Genomic DNA, 9,205 nt, shown 5'->3' with positions numbered 1-9,205 from the left:
GTATTTTTAAGAGCTTTCATTTATAATTAACGCAGCATAACCATATACTGTAGCTACCAGCTATATCATCAATATTCTCTAACGAAACCTATGGGCCAATCACAACACTCACACTAAATCAAACTTTTCCAACATAGCTGTTATTTGTACTCAAATAGAGGTTTTATGTTTTATATAAATTGAGAAAGTTATTTATTAGTTTTTATAAAATTATCAAATTTTTAGTATATATTGTTAAGTTCTAAAAATAAGTTAATAAAATTTATACATGCAGAATTGAAAATTTCAACTGTATGTTTATGAGTGGCAGCTACAGTTGTCTTATGAGCTAAGACGGGTAGTGGGTGCCGTATTGAAAATCAATATTTCTTACCGTTGCAGTATTTTTATATGCTTAGCCAATAATAAAAAAAAGTAAAGAATGTCTTATTTTACCAGGCGAAGTTAGGGCTAAGAAGCCCTCTCTAACACTTAACCTGGGGACCAACGGCTTAAAGGTGACTTCCGAACCACCACCAATGGCCGGGCAGGCGGGCCGCTTGCAAGGACAGGATCGCTCAGCGGTCACCAGTCTAAGCAGCGGCCACGCTCGACGTTACTTGATCTGGTTATCTTGCGATAACCGCCGTACCCGCTACACTGCGCCATTGGCAATAATGGACTGAAACGTAACATAGGCAAGTGCACTGTCCTTCGCCTAGTACTTCAATACCTGAAATAGGCCCTTATTAGTTTAATGATGACATTTTTAGCCAGTTGTAAAAAAATAGTGATGAAGAATTTCAAAAAAACATGTTTGCATCGATATGACAAAAGAGATACTGTACCATAGTGTAATCTAGGTGAAGAAGTATTCACATTGTCTCATCAGGTACACAATTATACTCTTGGCCAAGTCTGTGACAGCGTCAGAATCCAGACGCTGCACTAACTGGAGGGTAAAATAAAGCTGAACTCAACGTTGAACAAACCATTCCCACCATAGCTACTTTTTGTCTAGAAATCTCGGTTGCTCCACAATGCTTAGAGATCTTTTATAAACCATCGTAGTTCACTCAATTGTGCACCTGATGAGACAATGACAATAAATCTTCACCTAGATTACACTATATTTTATAGTCTACGTGTCTTTATTTTCGAAACAATGAAAAGAGTTTGCTTTAAGGTTCTTCGTCGTCGACATATTTTGGATCTATTCAGACTAAAATAACTCCAGATTCCAAGAGTCAAGTCTGATAGCGTCAAATTTTAGACGCTGTAGTAAAAGGAAGGAGGACTGGAGCTAAACTGAACATTCACAATGTATCAATTCTTTCTATAATAGCTAAGTTATATTGTGAGTCTGCCTTGTTACCCAATAAAGAAATTACAAATACAAGTCTCTGAAACCTACTTCGGTCAAAAAGCGTTTACTGTTAGTCCTTGCTATTTTCTTCCGGTCTAAGGTATTGTGAGATGTTTCGGTATAATCGTTTTTTATATCGTCTGCCCTGATAGTTGCAGTCGTGCTGGGTTCTATTCCAGGGTTGGAGTATCGCCTTATGTTTTTATCTTACCCGCGCCCTCACCGTACGCTAGTAGAGATCGAGATGATAAGCAAGTTTAAAAGTAAGTGAACAGAAAACTCAGACTGTCGTTCAGAGCAAATTCAGTTATTCGTACTCTTCAATTGAACGATATCATCACCGTTTTCGGTTCTATATTTCGCGATTTCACGTAAATTGTTAATTAGAACTAAAATATGACGTTTAGAATTAAATTCTGTTGTAACGACGAAGATTCAGCGATTATTTGTGCGTGAGAGGAAACCAGATTTTAATATCAGTGGTCCGCGAGACCTTCTATTCCACAGCCGTTGAGTCGAACCGATCCTTGTATCGTCTGCTCGTTTTTTCAGTGTCTTTTGTTGTGCTGTGTTAAGCTGAGGTTATGTTTTGCCATAACAGATATCAAAATTAAATATATTTAACCAAACAAATTCCTTCTCTACACTAATAATACAAACGTTATCATATAAAGTTAACCTGAAAGCAACATGTCACTAACTACGATAAACTATTAGCTGCTCCTAACGTATCCTACGCACCGAATTATTAATCTTAGGAATAGGATAACAAGCTTATACGGCTTATAGGATGCAAAATATACGTTTGCAAACTAGAAAAGGTAGTGATGGGTAGTAGAACCTATGTTTAATAGATACACTACTATCACTAACCACGATAACCTATAAACTCCTCCTAACCTATCCTACGCACCGAATTATTAATCTTAGGAATAGGATAACAAGCTTATACCAGGCTTATAGGATGCAAAATATACGTTTTCAAACTAGGAAAGGTAGTGATGGGTAGTAGAACCTATGTTTAATAGATACACTACTGTCACTAACCGCTATAACCTATAAACTGCTCCTAATCTATCCTACGCACCAAATTATTAATTTTTCTTAATGATTACAAATCGTGGTGACTCACCAAATAGATGAGGTATGGCGACGGCGTATTTTCCGATACTGGGCTTCTTTCCACAATTCCGCGACGAAGTCATAAAGCGAACTCTCTGAATCGATTCCACAATTCCGCGAAGAAGTCAGAAAGCGAACTCCTTCTCCTCGCCTCTTGTCGGGTCGGCTGTATAAGTAGACCGCCAGCCGGTCATGCGCAGAAACGCATTTTCGTCAGTCGTCGGCGGACGCTGCAGCGGAAACATCGGAGCTCCGGCTAACTTCACTGCCCTATGTAGAGAGATTCCCTAATCTCAAATTAACTCTTTCTAATCCAAAGACGACGACTATCGACGAAATAAATTGAAGCATTCACTCGTCAAAATAAACGTTTTCTCATTTAAAAACAAAAAATGGGGGTATAAAACTAAACCCTTACAGTATTTCCAGTACCATGGTAGTTTGACCTGTTGTCTCGACAAAGAAAAACATTTACATACGTAGGACTGAGATGCCTACTTAGGTTGAAATATGCTTCCTTGTGACAGTTTAATTCACTCACCACGTCACAGTTTAGTTTGCCTTGTTGCCTCTTGGAAATCTACTTTGGTCAAAAAGCGTCTTGTAAACCCTTTAGTTTTCATATTATAATATAACTTACAAACGATATCACTGACGAAGCACAAGCAGGTGTTGTAACCAAGAGTCACGACCGTCCGTCAATTTGATAACCGTCAATATCGAAACGTACCCTTTTTTGTAAGTCTTATCAATGGAGTGACCGTTTTGAAGGTCACATTCATCAAATAGCTTATTAATTTTTAGATAACTGATTTCAGAAAATTACAAACGTATCGAAAAACTGGATGAATTCCACTTTATTCATCTATTAACTTAATATTGAAGAGGACGGTGACTACGTTACCGTATGTATATATGGCGTGTTCAGAAAGTAAGTACCGTTTCATTCTACTGCCGCCCTAGCGCTGCAATCTGTGTTCCGCGCATGAGCACTAGTCGTCCTTGTTCACTGGCTATCGACTCACGCCATTTTAGTTTTTCTTCGTTTAGTTTCCAGTATTCTCTGAACGTTTAACATGTTTAAGACAATTAGTGATCACGCTGATGTGAGATTCGTTCTGTAATAAGATTTTTGAACGAAAGGATGGGAAACCGGCTGAAATTTACTGTCAACTTCGAGTTATTTCCGGAGAAGACATGATGAGTGAAGTAATGGTGAGAAAGTGGGTTAAAATGTTCAATGGCGATCGAACAAATATGCATGATGAGAATCGGAGTGGGCGGCCTTCTCTCGTTACCGATAATCTGGTAAGAGCAGTTGACCAAACAATCCAAGAGAACAGACGTTTCACTATGACAAAGCTATCTGATGATTTCGAACAAATTTCACGCACTCTAGTGTGTTACACGTTAAACTACCGTGGCTACATTCGTTGGTGGGAACCATGTACGAAGAGGGTATGGACTAATTGATCACCCACTACGACAAGTGTTTAGATATCGGTAGAAACTATGTTGAAAAAATAGATATCGGTAGAAACTATGTTAAAAATAGTTTAAGGTTTGGGCTTTTAAGTAGAAATAAAATCGTGTTGAAAACATTGTTAAAAAACTGTACATTTCTGAACACGCCTTGTATCTTCTCAAATTTTCTTATATTCCTTTGGACAGCTCTAAGTAGTAGAAACTTGTCATTTTTAGACTAACTCTCACAATCATGTAGATATTTGAAGCTAGTTCTGGAATTAATTCATGTTGGTGACTAACTCTCGTAGAAGTATAAATTATGTCCAATTTCAATTTTCTCTTATTCCTAATGACTTGTTACAACTTTGGTTATAAGTTCAGTTTATAACAATAACCTATATCCTAGTAAGAAAATAGTTTTCAATTGTCTACAAAATATATTTTTATTTATTTAAAGATAAGAATCTATGGTTTTAAGCAGATCACGGTTTGAAGAGGGTAATTTAGGAGACGCAGCTCTACTATTTAGCACTACAAATCCTCGCTAACATTGTAATGGTATCAATTATTTAAAAATTCACAATAGGATAACACTTCAGGACACAAATATTATGTTGGGAAAATATAGTACGTCATAATCATTGTCTTGGGTCATTGTAATTTAATTGACCTCACTAGTAGTTTTGTCAGAAATTAATATTTTTGCACCTATCTATGTAAAGGCTGTGTATTAAAAATAAAAACATTATATTCCAATTTAAATATAAAATTAAGTTATAATTAGATAAATGCCTGAGAACACAATAATTTATCAATACCATTGTCCATGAACACAAGAGATATTATGAGTAATATTTTTGACAAACTAGGAGAAGAATAGGACTTTACGTGGAGCCCTTAAACATGTCAAATGAATGGTAATATGGCTGAAATATGATGTTGTTATGCTTGTGCTATTCTCTCCTATCTGTACTTCCTATCTGCATTTGATGTTTTGGTATTCTTATTTGTATAGTTTACGAACGTACGTTAGTGCTATAATAAAACCCTTTGTTATATCACTCAGTTCAGTCCTTAGAGTACAATTAATGCACCTTATGGAAGTCATAATATATTACTGCTGTATTGTACGGCTTTTACAGATTAAAACAAAAAAAGATTAGAATAGTCAATTTCAAAAATTAACTTAACATACATTTTTTAATATTAAATAGTTTTAACTTTTTAAATTACAAAACAGTCAACATGAGTACAGTATTTCGTTACATATGTTAGAATTTAAATTAAACAACGTAATGTTACATTTTATCAATTCTTTTTATTTTACCACAGACTTCCCTGATATAATATTCGGGTTTTGATTTAATATAAAAAGAAAGGAACAAATATGACTACGTAAGAAATTAACATATAAAATTAAGGATTTGGCAATTTAATATTCGACAAAAATAATAAGCCAAGTTTATTCTTTTTAAGTTAATTTATGTATACCCAACTCATACTTGGGTATTTTATGATCTTAGAGGTAACGTAAATATAGGTGAATGGATATAGAAGTTGTTTAAGGATAAAAAACATATTACGGTTTAGTCAATACTTTATATTTAAACGTAATTTGTTACAACACTACAACTGATTTCCCTTATCAGATATTAGACGGAAGACATAAAGGAAGATCGGTTTTCTGTTCTAAGTGCTGTAAAGGCGTTATCACGCGAGTCGGTGTGAAATTGAGATTCTACATAATATCGTTCCTTTTTAAATTATATTTTCTTAAATACATTATAGAAGTCGGACTACTGTCAAAAATTGTGTGGAAAATACTGAAATGTTATCTAAATACAATTGGTTAAATATGAATTATTATAAAGCCTGTTTTTGAAGACATTACTTTTTACTAACAGTACAATGTCATTTGATAGGAAGGATTACATTATCACTGAAATAGATTTAAATGTTTTATTAACAGGGTTTCTCAGTTACGCTTTACTTCACAACACCCGTGTTATATTGAATATTTGAATATTTTTGCTGTTGCATAATCATAGGGACGTTGGACACAAAACAGTTTTTTTACCAAATATAATTTCAAAACAGCATTAACAAATTCCCAGCTTTTTTATTTATTGAATTTAATAGGCAGTATATTGGAAATGTTTGATTCAGAATAATTATGTTTCTTGTCAACAATCTTCAATCTACGATTTCACAAATGTATGTTTGTGTCTAGTATTACATGTCTGAAAATTATAGGTAATATCTTGAGTATAACACAGCATATACGGAACCTCAAAAATATAAAGACTAAGCATTTTTATAGTTTGTTTGAGGAGGAAATTTTAAATATAAACTTTTGGGTTTTATGTCAAACAAAATTTGTTTTTATTTTAATTCTGTTGCTCCCTACAAAATCATAATTATGAATGTGCTATTCTAGCAACCATTGGTATACCTAATTTAGTCAAAGCATAGTCTAATTTTTCAATCCACCTTAATCTCCGAAATACAAAAATGGCCTGATTTCGAAATAGTAGAACTTAATTAATGTTATTACGTCCTGAGTTATAAGATATGTATACGTTTATCTCATTGATCAACTCCCAAGTCCCAAGCATGATTACTACACGCCGTAACACGCTAAGTAAAGTCTCAAGAAAGGGATTATTGCAAGGATTTAAGTATTACTAATAGGAAAATTCCCCTTCTTGCTTAACTCTGCACACTAGCTGGATAACTATTCCTAAACAACATTTTTGGCATAAAAACTATAACCTCTAAATATTACGTTCAAGTGAGAATATTATTTTTATTTTCCAATATAGACTACACATTTTATTGTTTTCCTCCAGTATCAACTTCGGATATCGTACTTCGTAATCAGTGTCTATAGTTTCTGGTACTGAACGAATACATTTTTTAGACTGATTCAAGATAAACCAAGAACTATAACTAATAACAGGGGAACTAAATGTGGTGGAACATCTTTGCTATGGCCACGCTTGCACTTTAGCTACACCATACTTCAACCATATATCGACCGGTATATTTACTACCAGTATTGCTACAGTGGTTAACAACACTCGTCCAATGATCTTCGGTTCGTATTAATATTTTTGGGTTTGCAAGTTTAACGGTGATTGCTTTGAGTAGAAATTGACAACATTAATGTATTTAGTGTACTCACGTATTAAAAAAATAACAATGTGTTTTACATACAGCAAATAAGTGGTTTTCCTTACATTTTCTAATATTTTAACAAAATAATATGAAATTCTCAGATTTGTTTTATTCTGGGGAAAAAGTTTATTACATGTTTTTAAATCTTGTCATTAGGCATGAACCAGTCATTAGTTTTATTTCAGTGCAGAGCTCAAATAGTTACGGGATAGAGAATGCCCATTATTGTGTACATATCCAGATAGGCGAATAATGTGTGAAGAGGCCTCTCACCATTGTGGACAGGAAGGCTTGAGTTGGGTGTGTGTTCCTCATCTGAAGAGGGAGTATCGAAGACTACTTATCCGGGGTTTGGTGTCCTCAGAACTGAGGGGTATCCACTTTGGCTCAGTGTGTCTGTGTTTGCTTCCCTCTCCTTCACTGGGATGTACCGGTGGGTTTCATCCTTCCTAAATGAAGCAAATGCAGTTTGCTCCGATATTATGTGATAGTAAACCATATTTCTCTACAAGCCGCATGCAAAACCGTACTTGTGTATCAAGTTTTAGTTATTCCTTAAAACAAACGTAATCCCGCTTATCTTTATTGTTTTTGTAGTTAGAAAAACATCACTTATCTTAATGAAAAACTCGTAAATGTCAGAGACATGTTTTAGTTAGTTACATGTAATATATAAGTAAAATGGAAATTAGTGTCAAGACTAACTCACTTTTTGAAGAGCGATGTATAGCAAAGGTGATAAACACAGCAAATTTTTGAAAATGAATATATTACGATTGATCGCAAAACGAGAAGCACACATGAACAGAAATATAGAGAAGAGAGCATAAGACAAGAATAGTGTTTTGTGTGTGACCTTAAACATTAAAGATTTGAAAACTCTCCTTAGAAAGATGAAAGACATGTTTTGCCTTTCAACCATTTCTCTCAGTTGCGTGGAACTCAATAGATGCAATAGTCCGCGTATTCAATAGATTTAACGGAATTCAATTTTATATATATATATATATATATATATATATATATATATATATATATATATATATATATATATATATATATAATTACACAACACGGGTGTAGTGAAGTAAAGCGTAACTGAGAAATCCTGTTAATAAAACATTTAAATCTATTTCAGTGATAATTTAATCCTTCCTATCAAATGACATTGTACTGTTAGTAAAAAGTAATGTCTTCAAAAACAGGCTTTATAATAATTCATATTTAACCAATTGTATTTAGATAACATTTCAGTATTTTCCACACAATTTTTGACAGTAGTCCGACTTCTATAATGTATTTAAGAAAATATAATTTAAAAAGGAACGATATTATGTAGAATCTCAATTTCACACCGACTCGCGTGACAACGCCTTAACGGCACTTAGAACAGAAAACCGATCTTCCTTTATGTCTTCCGTCTAATATCTGATAAGGTAAATCAGTTGTAGTGTTGTAACAAATTACGTTTAAATATAAAGTATTGACTGAACCGTAATATGTTGTTTACCCTTAAACTACTTCTATATCCATATATATATATATATATATATATATATATATATATATATATATATATATATATACATACATACATTAATTAAATATGCATTATCTTTAATAAATTTTAAAGATTTTAGCTTACACAAAGTTCTAGAAATTATTAATCACTTACTATAAGTTTCAATTTGTAAGTTACATTTTATTGTGTGAAACAAATGATTTAAAACAGCAGTTTTCTGTCAACAGAGATCTTTGTACGTATCCAATCATCAACATCGACTACGTGTAACAGGATTATATCTGCCATACTCGGTGTTCGGTGTAAAACACGACTTCCGGTCTGCTGGAGGTAATATGTGACACAGTCCCCCAGAGCGAAAAGCCTGGAGCTAAAACGTATTGTTGGTATCGGGAATCGGTTCTCACCAAACAATTCACACATCACATTCGGTAGGTAGGTACAAAGCGGTGGTGTGGCGACACATGATGTGAAATGAAGGTCTATAACATCGTGTAGCGTTAGTAGTTGCAACAGCTAACATTGTTCAGTCTGTCGAATCAGATACAAATTGGAGTACTTATTTTATGAGG

The sequence above is a fragment of the Homalodisca vitripennis genome, chromosome 1, assembly GCF_021130785.1.
Source record: "Homalodisca vitripennis isolate AUS2020 chromosome 1, UT_GWSS_2.1, whole genome shotgun sequence".
In the NCBI taxonomy this organism is placed as follows: domain Eukaryota; kingdom Metazoa; phylum Arthropoda; class Insecta; order Hemiptera; family Cicadellidae; genus Homalodisca; species Homalodisca vitripennis.
This window is presented reverse-complemented; position numbering follows the sequence as displayed.